Raw genomic sequence first — 10635 nt, forward strand, 5'->3', positions numbered from 1 at the left:
CTATGTGTGCCACCTCCACTGCCTCAAAACTCTTCGAAGCTGGAGCTAAGGCATTCATGCATGGACACATCCACATAGTAAATGGCAGGTAGCAAGCCGCATGCAGTCCTTCCCAACGTAGGGGCACATCAATCCATTGATGCTATTAGCCAAGCGTGTGCTCGACTCGGGCATCTTGGTGACATTTGTGCACACAGCCAAGACCTCCCCAATGCTGCAGAAAAGCCAACAAAACCCCTTGAACGAATATGTATAGCCGTCTTTTTCAAGGGTCCCTCCTCTGCTTGACTAAGGGAGCAAACTCGTCATCTCTGAGGGTGAAAACAACATTTTCTAGAGTGGGGGGAGAAGGTGGAAGCCATTGTTGCTTGAGAGGAAAAGCGGGTTCGTCTACATGGTCTGTAGGAGAGGAGATGATATCATAGATGTTGGGGTATAAAGCCCAATGTGGTCACCCAGGTAAGTGGGCGGGCTCCCAGGTATGTACACATATTCTTTTGTAAAAACCTAATAAGAACTCACTATGCTCTACACATTACAGTAGAGCGAGTTACCATATCGTCGTGCTCTTCTTCTCGCACTCTCTCTCGCGTCGCACTTCCGCTCGCACTCCTTCAACTGGTATCAGAGCTCAGATCAAGGCTCGAGGCAGCATTTGCTGGTAGCCAGAGTCACCTGCTCGGATTGGAGTGAGATTCGACAGGCGAAGACACGGCCCCAAATCCTGTGGGACAAGTCGAAGGGCTCGGTGTTCTCAGAATTTCATTCTGAGGTCATCTCGGCCACCGTTTGGCTTCGACAGAGTTCTGCGCAGGCCATTTTCGACTACGTGGTCTCGGCGGGTGCACATCTGACTCTGCAAATTTGGGGTTTCGGCCTACGACTGCAGGTGTTGAGGATATCTACACTTCCAGAGTGCTGATTTGTGGCTGTCTACACAACGAACGACGGCTCACAGTTCTTGGAGGCATGTCACATACGACACGGACGCATCTACACACAGACTGTAGGCGACATACACTAGTTCATCAGGTAGCTTGTGTTTGTTGCTTGATATTCCAGATTTCATATTGACATTGCAGGTACTTCCACATGGGATGTATTGTCAGAGATGATGTATGTCTGTTGAGGGTTTGCTGGCTGTGAGTCACGCAGCAAACAACCGCCGCAGCGGTTACAGCATACAGTGGGAAATTTGTGGATGTATGACTTTGTGGGAAGTTTCTGTACTGTCAGATTTAGTGCAACCTTTGTTGAGGGTCGAGTAAGGTTTTATTGAGCTGGGGGATTCTCGAATGTTGAGATCCTTTCGGTGATACAGGTCTTGGAGCGATCCCTCGAGCACCCTTAGATAGGCAGCTAGGATGTATTGACTGTGAGTTGGACAGTTGGGATTCCATCTTTGCTTTACTGCCGTTGAGGCATTGTCGCAGTCTATGCTTACAGGACAGTGACAGGACAGTGAGAGACAGTAATGGTACAGGACAGGTTTACCCACAGCTTACAGTGTTAGAGAGACAGTGGTTTTTTGAGCTGTTTTTGGTCTATTTTTTGAGTACACCAGAGCCATTTTACAAAGGAGACTCTGCCGAAATTTATGCAAAATTTGAAGCTTTCTTGGTTCATTTGATAGGTTGATATTGGTTCAAAGGTCAGTTTACAGGGGAAAATCTAAAATTTTTCCCAGGAAAGTAAACTATTGTGAAGCGTAGCTATGGCTCGATCACAGGACACTGCTCTTTACAATATCAAGAAGCTGGAAGGAACCAATTTCCCATTGTGGAAGAAGCAGATTTGGCACGTGTTGGTACAAAAGAAGCAGATAACACCTATAAAGCTCAAGGGGATAAAACCAGAATATATGGACGAAGATGAATGGAGCGAAATGGATGAATCGGCACTTTCTACCATTATGTTGACTTTGGCAGAAAGCGTTTACTTCAATGTAGCAGACGAGATGTCGGCTTATCAAGCATGGTTAAAGCTGAGTGATCTTTATGAGAAGCAGAGTGCAGCTTCACAGGTATACTGGCTTAAGAAGCTTGTTGACTTGAAGATGAAAGAAGGGACACCTATGTCCAACCATATGAATGAATTCAACACCATCTACAGTCAGTTGTCAACTCAAGGTGTTAAGTTTGATGAACCTGTTAGAGCTATGTTCCTGTTGATGACATTGCCGGAAATTTGGGAAACTTTTTGCACAGCTTTGAGTAATTCTGCACCTCCAGATGGTTTGACCATAGCAGGTGTAGAAGGCCGTCTGCTTCCTGAAGAAACAAACAGAAAGACAATGGACAAAGACAAAGGAACAGCCTTAGTTGTCAGGGGAAGGACCAAAGAAAAGTACAAAGCTGGAAAGAGGAATCAGTCTCGTAGCAAGTCCCGTAGTGCTAAAGGCAAGAGTGACATAGAATGCTACCATTGTGGCAAGAAGGGTCACATGAAAAGAGACTGCAGAGAATGGAAAGCAGAAAAAGGCAAAGAGAAAGCTAAAGACCATGGTGAGAAGAACAAGTCCTCAGTGAAGATTCAAGAAATAAATGTGACAAACACTGTTGCAAAGGATGACAGTCTAGTGTCTGGAGACATCTACTTCTTGAAGAATACAATGGACTCGGCTCTTCTTACAACATCTGATGGAAATGCACTAAGTGACTGGATTATAGACTCAGGGGCATCACTTCATGTGTCTCCAAAAAAGGAGTGGTTTACCTCTTATGTGACCACTAAAGATCATGTTCGGCTAGGCAATGGACAGACATGTGAGATCTTAGGTGTTGGAGATGTTCAATTGAAGTTTCAGAATGGCTCTTCTTTCACGCTGAAGAATGTGAGACATGTTCCCGCAATTACAAAGAGCTTGATTAGCATAGGTTTACTTGATGATGCTCGCTACGTAACCACTTTTGGACAGAACATGTGGAAGATATCCAAGGGTTCTATGACAGTAGCACATGGAGTAAAGTCTGGAGGACTTTACATGATTTATGTATCAAATGTCTCTAAAAATGTAATCAATGTAACCGAGCAGCCGAACGTTTCTTTGTTGCATAGCCGGTTAGGACATATGTCCAAGAAGGGAATGGAAATCTTGTCTCGTTCTGGTTATTTGAATGGCTTGTCATTTAATGATTTTGAATTCTGTGAACATTGTCTATATGGTAAGCAAACACAGCAACCACATAAGCATAGAAGTAGTACAAGAGATACACACTTGGAACTTGTTCATAGTGATTTGTGTGGACCTATGCGTAACCTATCTCTAGGGGGAGCTTCTTACTTTATGACATTTATAGATGATTACTCGAGGAAAGTATGGGTTTACTTTCTCAAGCACAACGATGAAGCGTTTAGTGTTTTCAAAACGTTTGTGACACTTGTGGAGAATCAGAGTGGCAAGAAGCTTAAATGCTTATGCACTGACAATGGTGGAGAGTATGTTTCAAAGGCCTTTCAGGACTTTTGTGAGTCAAAATGTATAAAACGTGAACTTACTGCTCCTTACAATCCTCCTCAAAATGGTGTTGCTGAGAGGATGAATAGGACCATACAAGAGAAGGTCAGAAGTATGTTGTCTAATAAATAGCTGCCAAATGGGTTTTGGGATGAAGCTGTATCAACAGCTGTTCATCTTATAAATAGATCTCCTAGCAAGGTTTTGTAGAAGGATTCAGTGCCAGAGATGGTATGGTCAAGCAAGGTGCCCTCATACAAGCATCTCAGAGTCTTTGGCTATGAGGCATATACTCACGTTCCAAAGGAATTTAGGAACAAACTTAAGCCAAAGAGTAGAAAGTGCATCTTTCTAGGCTATGGTAATTCTGATGAGATGGGGTACAGACTTTGGGATCCCGAATCCAGAAAGGGTGTCCGCAGCAATGATGTTCACTTTAATGAATCCAAATATCATTCTAAACCAGAGAGGGTTGAGGAGATTAGAAGAGTTGTCTTCCAAGAAGATGGACCTGCACGTGCAAGACAAAATGTCAGGGCTCAAGAGGAGCAAGGACAGGATAGAGTGGAACCACACGTTGTGGCTGAGCCTGAGCCACCTATTGTGCGTAGATCTGGACGTGTCACGCGACCTCCTGATAGGTTTGTTCCATCTATGAATTATGTCATGTTGACTGATTGCAATGAGCCTTCATGTTACAAGGAAGCAGTGCAAATGAAGGACTTCGGGAATTGGCAATTGCCCATGAAGTCATAGATGACAGCTCTGCATAAAAACAAGACATGGAAGCTAGTTAAATTACCACAGGGCAAAAAGCCTCTACCTTGTAAATGGGTTTACAGGTATAAGATCACCGCTCATGATAGTCAGCCAAAGTACAAAAAGCAAGGCTTGTTGCCAAGGGCTTTAAGCAAGAACAAGGCATTGACTTTGATGAAGTCTTCTCTCCGGTGGTCAAGATGACTACATTGAGATGCTTTCTTGCATTGGTTGCCATATTAGATTTGGTGTGGAAATTAACATGCAGCAGCCAGAAGGGTTTGTTGAGAAAGGCAAGGAAGATTGGGTATGCCAGTTGTTAAAGAGTCTTAATGGCTTAAAACAATCACCGAGGGCATGGTACCATAAATTCCACAAGTTTATGCTTTCTCAAGGCTACAAACGTAGTGAGTTCGATCAGTGTCTATATACAAAGAAGGCTAAGGATGGTAGTTGGCTGATCCTTATTTTGTATGTGGATGACATGTTGATTGCTGGCAAGCACTTGGAAGAAATTTCAGCTTTGAAGTCAAAGATGGCAAAATCGTTTGACATGAAAGACATGGGTGAGGCAAGTCATATACTTGGTATGCGCATTGAGAAAGACAGATCAAAGAAGTTGATTTGGTTATCTCAAACAGAGTATATTGACAAGGTTTCGCAACGTTTCAATATGGAGAAGGGAAAGGCATTGAGTGTTCCATTGCCACCATATGTGAAACTTAGCAAACAAGATTGTCCCGTGTCTGAGGAAGAACAGGCTGAAATGGATAAGATTCCATATGCTTCTGCAGTGGGTAGTTTAATGTATGCAATGATTGCTACTCGCCCAGACATTGCATTTGCAGTGGGAGCAGTAAGTCGATACATGTCAAACCCAGGCAAGAAACATTGGGAGGTAGTGAAAGGAATATTGGAGATACCTGAAAGCTACAAAGAGTATGCGTATATGCTATGGGAGTTAGTAGCTAAGTGTAAAGGGTTTTACAGACTCAGATTATGCAGGTGACTTAGACAACCGAAGGTCTACGTCAAGGTATGTCTTTACATTAGCTGGTGGAGCAGTATCATGGCGTTCTAGATTACAAGATTGTGTTACTCAGTCTACTACAGAGACTGAATATGTTGCAACATCAGAGGCATGCAAAGAATCAATTTGGCTTAATCGACTAGTAACAGATTTGGGAATCAAAGAAGAGATGCCTGTGTTATATTGTGATAGTCAAAGTGCTATACAATTGGCTCGCAATCCAGTTTATCACTCAAAGACAAAGCATGTGGATGTGAAGTATCATTTCATCAGGGAAATGCTCGAGGATAAGCAACTTCAGCTTGTCAAAGTTCACAGCACAGAAAATCCTGCTAAACTACTTAAAAAAGGACTTCCCTCAGAGAGCTTTGCGCATTTTCGCAAGTAGTTAGGTATAGGGTAGTACATCACTTCTCTACATCTCTTGTATATTAGCTTGTATAGTAGCTTCTCTCACACTTAAAGTACCACATTGGACTTTAAGTGGGAGGTTGTTGGGGTATAAAGCCCAATGTGGTCGCCCAGGTAAGTGGGCGGGCCGCCAGGTATGTACACATATTCTTTTGTAAAAACCTAATAAGAACTCACTATGCTCTACACATTACAGTAGAGCGAGTTCACGATATCGTCGTGCTCTTCTTCTCGCACTCTCTCTCGCGTGGCACTTCCGCTCGTACTCCTTCAATAGATGCGCCGGCTTGCATGGTAAAGGAAGACGGTTGTTGTTGTGTGGTGGGATACGGCGATGCACTCTTCGAAGCTGGAGTAAACTGCTACTTGAACCCACGGTGACTCCCTCATCTTCTTCTGCACCTTCCTCGACACAGATATGCCCATTGAAAGAGTCTCTCTCTCTCTCTCTCTCTCTAACGGCTAGCCTTGGGAGTGGTTACAACTGGCCGGTGCACATTAGTCAAGTCATGGAGGGGGCTACGGCACATCAGAAACAGAGTCATGGTACTATGGTAGGGACTATGCATGGGAGTGGCTCATTGGCTAGCAGCTACTACAGGCGGCATAATTCAAATCTCTCTCTATAGTACGATTGTCTCTGTGACTGCAATAGCATAGAGTCGGCCTTTATGAGTCATCCGTCTCTCTCTCTCTCTCTCTCTCTCTCTCTCTCTCTCTCTCTCTCTCTCTCTCACACACACACACACACACACACACACACACAGAGTAGTACTCTCAGAGTCTTAGCCTAGTCCCAGGAGTCAGTGGTCACACACACACAACTTCCGTCTGCGTACTGTGTGTGTGTGTGTGTGTGTGTGTGTGTGTGTGTGTGTGTGTGTGTGCGCGACCTCTGGCCGCCCATGTCACAGGGACACTTGTCGTCTAGTGTGTCGACTGAGTTGCTGCTGACAAGTGGCTCCTGAGTGGGGGCTTCTCTCTCTCTCTCTCTCTCTCTCTCTCTCTCTCTCTCTCTCTCTCTCTCTAGGCTCTCTCTCTCTCTCTCTCTCACACACACACACACACACACAACGCGCTCGGTTGTTTGCAGGGCACAATACGGTCGGAGTTGGTCGGATGAAGCAGAAGGTGCCATGTGTCTGGGGGAGGGGGCCGGAATCCCTCCCCCTTTTATTATAGTATAGATACATACATACACACATACATATATTTATTTATTTTACACATACACACACACACACGCACACATATATATATACACACACACACACAATAAATGAGCAAACCATGGTAAAACGAAGAAAAAATGGTGAAATGTGTGGGAACGTAGTTCAAAAATCTTGCAAATTCAAAATTTTGACTATTATCTCCGGTTTGCTTCTTTGTAAGGAGGAAAAGTCCCTTAGTAAAAGAGATATTCCTTAACAATGCTTTATTTTATATAATTCTAGTTAAACTCAACCTAATGATTTTATCATTTTCGTATTGTTTTAGAAAGCCACCGTGACCCTTTCACTTGTTTAATATTTCTTCTAGGTCTTTGTGAGAGGTGCTTGCATGTGTGTACCTCTCTCTTTAAAGAGTGCCATTGAATATTGGGTCACACACAATCTTTCTTGCACTCTTTCACCTTTTCACCTTTTTTTTTCGATTTGCTACAATGCTTCCAAGTGGTTTTGCAAACTTTTTTTTTTGGAATATATTGTAGTTTAAGTAGCTTATTGTTACACTTTTTCAAAAAACATAATATTTTATTATGATAACAAATGTTTCAAAAAATTAGTCACTTTCTTCTTTTCTCTTAGAAAGAAACCTTTTATTATTAAACTAGTAAAACGGTGCCGCCTTCGGCGGCAGCATGGCCCCTCTGATCCTCAAGCTCCTCACTCTTGACAAATTTCATAAAAGAAGATCAAGAGAAGCTCTCTCTCTCTCTCTCTCTCTCTCTCTCTCTCTCTCTCTCTCTCTCTCTCTCAAGGAGTGCTAGAGAAGAGGTGGAAAGGTTAGCTACATTACGTTGCTCAACAATATCTTGCAGCTATGAAGCTTTGCTCATGGGCAACAATGAAGCCACTCAAGGAGCGCTAAAGAGGAGGAGGAAAGGGTAGCTAGTTTGCACTGCTCAACAATAGTTTGTAGCTACGAAGCTCGCAAGTTGTAGCCCAAGATTTCTAGATCATGGAACTCATTGCACGATAGCTAGAATTTGAAGAGACTTACACCTACATGCCCATCTTTTCTTAGATAGGCCTATCCTCTCGGGCAGCAAGGTAGTGGACATTGAACTGCAAGATATGGCAGTCAGCGACCGCGGGTGCCTTGTGGCACTCGCTTAGCTTCGTAAAGTGCATGTGAGGGAGACACTTTGTCTCTCTCTACATCTCTCTCTCTCCCCCTCCTCTCTCTCTCTCTCTCTCTCTCTCTCTCTCTAAAATGGAACTTGGGGAGACTATGTAAAAGAGCTTATTCACATTTTCAACATGATACATTTGTCGCAAACCTAAAAATATCATACTTCTAAGTTGTCTATGTTGTGAAGCTTGACTTTGACTCACGCTAGGTTCTGTTACACCGAATTTCAAGCTCACTTCCCTCAGACATTTGGCAATCGTATGGTGATCAACAAGTCATTAACAAAAATACCAAAAGTTTTGCTAATGTGCTAGCACACCGTGAGGTCTTGCAAAGCATCTTTAAGCGAATAAACACATCCTTCAATGGGGTAATGGTTAAGTATTGGGGTGCTTGCCCCTTGTGTAGGTGTAGGTGATTGGCTATGTCAATCACACACTCTTTTGGCCTAGGGGGTTTTAACTCTATGTACACCATCAGGCAATGTCTTCTCAAGTGCTTGTGTGCGGGCGTAGTGGTAACGCTACATCCTACTATTGTTTGGCTAGTGATATCAATGCAGGTAAGCCCCACATTGACCTTCATTTTGGACAACTGGTAACTATTTACTTAGGTTGACTAAATACTGGTTGTGGTCTGCTTGAGGTTTACTTACCACGGTGGCAAGCAATCTTAAATATAACCAAATCCCTTTGGTGAGTCACATGTTGTTTGAATTTGACAATTTTCTTAAGGATGGGGAACACTGTATCCACAATATTACTGTTGAGATGTCGAGCTCTACATCTTGAGCTGGCATCCACTACGGGTCTTGGCAGCTTACGGCAGTTACTCACTGGCGCGTTAGGTGACCGACACGGAGGATCTCTGCCAGTGATTCTACAACTGGACTACACTTATAGTGCCAGCCTAGTACGCTTCTAGCGAGTTCACACTTAGTGACCGCATGTACATATGTGCTACTTTTCAGTTTTAGCACTTAGTCATTTTGTACTCTCTTTTCTGTGAGAAGAAGAAGAAGCTTTCCATCTCTGTGTGCTTTGTGCTTGTCTTCTGTAGCTCTCTTGCATCCTCATTCTTTACATGGTATCAGAGCCTGGTGCAGGCAAGAGAGGCTAAGAAAGCAAGAGCATCACAATCCCTTCGTTCGCAATCCACGACCAGATGCCGAAGGCGCCCCGCGTAGCAGAAAAATTTTTAGGGGTTTTTCGTACAAGATTCTGAACAGGTCTCCAAAGTGCAGTACACAGAGATTTACTGTACAAGTACAATGGTTGTATGTACGCTTGATTGTGGACACTCGTTGAGTGTAGAAAGCGTTACAGGTACCACGATAGCAGGTTCAGCAGATTTGCAGGTTTATGCAGATTGCAGCTATTTTGTCTTAGTGCTTCAAGATGTCTGACGGTTTCAGTCAGATTGTCACTGAGAAGCTTGAGAAAAATAACTACCCTGCATGGAAGTTCAGAATAACAAATTTCCTAAAAGGAAAAGGTTATTGGGACTATGTAGAAGGAGACAATGAAAAGGAACCAGAGATTCCCGAGGCAAATGCTACAGCAGAACAAAGGAAATCTTTGAGGGACTGGCAACAAGGCCAGAGCAAAGTGATGTATTGGCTTTCTATGAGCATCACAGATGGCATGATGGGCTATCTACAGGATGCTGAAACCCCCGCCATTGCATGGAAAAACTTAGGCAAAGTGTTCGAGGTGAACACCAAGGCCAAGAAGCTTCAACTAAAGTCGGAGCTAAATCAGGTTAAGAGGAACAACCTCTCCATCAATGATTATGCTTTGAAGATCAAGAGTATCATTGAGGCTCTTGGATCTATTAAAGTCTCAGTGGAAGACGATGACATTGTCCGTGCATGCTTGGATGGTCTAGGAGATGAGTATGTACATTTCACGTCTTCCATGAATACAAGAGACAACATCCCCGTGTTCCAAGATTTGATTTCTATGCTTATTCTTGAGGAGAAGAACCTTGGTCTTGACACACCTTCTTCTCGTGGCAGAAATAGGTCTGAACATGCCTTCTATTCTAACTCCAACAGAGGTAGAGGTAGAGGTCGTGGTCGAGGCCCAAGTGGTTGCAGGGGCCAATTTCAAGAAGGTCAATCAAATCAAAACAATACAGGTGGCAGGGGAAACCAGTCTCAAGGCAGGGGGAGTCAAAGAGGTCATGGTGCAGGATCAAGCAGGCAACAACATACTGCAGATAGCAGAGAATGTTGGGCTTGTGGTGAAAGAGGTCACATGTCACGTGACTGTCCAAAGGGAAAATCAAGTGGAAAGAGAGAACAGGGCAACTATGCATCTACTAGCAGAGATGCAGATGACAGCAAAAACGAGCGCATGTTTGTTATGCAGCATGTAATGAATACAATGACTACAGAGAATTCCACCCAAGATGATGTTTGGTATGTGGATTCAGGTACCTCTAATCACATGACGTCTCGTGGAGAGTGGTTTAGAGATATGCGCAAACCAGATGTGTCAGGCTATGTGCAGACAGGAGATGACACAGCTCACCTCATTGCTCATGTAGGGAACATACCTCTAAATATGAAGAGTGGCAAATCAAAGTACTTAGCAGATGTACTTCATGTCCCAAACATTAC

This window comes from Adiantum capillus-veneris, chromosome 13 (genome assembly GCF_014529385.1).
Source record: "Adiantum capillus-veneris isolate H3 chromosome 13, ASM1452938v2, whole genome shotgun sequence".
Lineage (NCBI taxonomy): Eukaryota > Viridiplantae > Streptophyta > Polypodiopsida > Polypodiales > Pteridaceae > Adiantum > Adiantum capillus-veneris.